Below are 1440 nucleotides of genomic sequence, written 5' to 3' on the forward strand. Positions count from 1 at the left end.
CCCGCGGTGGCCCTCGGCAGCGGGGGGGAAGGCTGAGGAGATATTTCTTCCACCGGGCTGGGCGCTGAGGCAGGGCCCAAGGTGGCCGCTGTCACACAGTGCCCACCTGAGGGGCTTGGTGCCCCGTGCCAGTGGGAACTGGAATGGCGCACTGGGCTGCCGGGGCGTCCCCTCGTGGGGTCAGCCATGGCACTGGGCAGGCCTGAAGGGCTTACACCACAGCCCATATTAAAAAGCACCCTACTAACCCGCCCCCCTTAAGGAGCACAAGCCAAGGGCACACCTCAAGGCTGGGGCTTTACCAAGGAGTGGTTAAACCCTCCCGTTTCACCCTCTCTGAAGGGACAGCTTCTCCTGCTCCCCAGTCTGGAGAGCCTTGGTTTGTTTGTGAAAGCTGCCCCAGGGCCTGCCATCCTTGAGCAGGGCAGGGCTCCCTCTCCTTGGCACCCCACCGGGCAGCCAGCTGCCTCCCCACCGGGGAAGGTGGCCAAGACCTATACTTTCACCCCTCTCTCTTGTCATCTGGACTCTGTTTCTCTGCTGGGAAAAGCTGGGGTGAGCCTCCTGCTCTTCCCTCTGATTCCCAGAGGCAGAGCCCTCTCCTCCCCGGCCAGCCCCAGGGTGAAGGCAGCCGCCGGCAGGCAGGCAGGGACCCCAGGATGGGCTCAGCTGCAGGGACGTCCCCCCAGGAACGGCAGTGCCAGCTGCCACAAACCGGGCACATCTCACCCCCAGACATTTAGGAACTTGCATCTGCAGCCCTCCCCTAACCCCAAACCAGATGCATTTACTACTTCATTTTTCTGTCAGCAGTAACTTCTTAAAGCCAGCAGACCCAAATTTCCTCTCTTTTTGTCTGGTGGTTTTTTTGTTTGTTTGTTTTTCAGGTGCTAGGTGCTGCATGCGCAAACCTGTCAGGATTCGAACCACTATTTTCTTTTTGCTTTCCAGCTTTGGGTCATCAGGGACTGAAGCTGGTTTGCTTCAGCTCCAGTCCATGGCAGTGATGGTCCAGTCAGTGGCTCGATGTCTCTCCAGCCTTGCTGGGATGTGTAAACACACCCTTGGGCCACTGGAGTTTCTCCTGGACAGGCACATGTGCACCCACCTGAAAGCATATGTCCATTAAGAGCATATGGCCTGGGAGCATCATGTCCTCCAAATCTATCATAGAATCATAGAATTGTTTAGGTTGGAAAAGCCCTTTAAGATCATCAAGTCCAACCGTTCCCCTAACCCTGCCATCCCACCACTAAACCCTGTCCCTAAGCACCTCGTCTGCCTGGCTTTTAAATACGCCCAGGGATGGGGACTCGACCCCTTCCCTGGGCAGCCCCTTCCAGTGCCTGACAACCCTTTCTGGGAAGAAATTTTTCCTAATGTCCAACCTAAACCTGCCCTGGTGCAACTTGAGGCCATTCCCCCTCGTCCTATCGCCCG

Source organism: Egretta garzetta, unplaced genomic scaffold (assembly GCF_000687185.1).
Source record: "Egretta garzetta isolate BGI_Z169 unplaced genomic scaffold, ASM68718v1 scaffold260, whole genome shotgun sequence".
Lineage (NCBI taxonomy): Eukaryota > Metazoa > Chordata > Aves > Pelecaniformes > Ardeidae > Egretta > Egretta garzetta.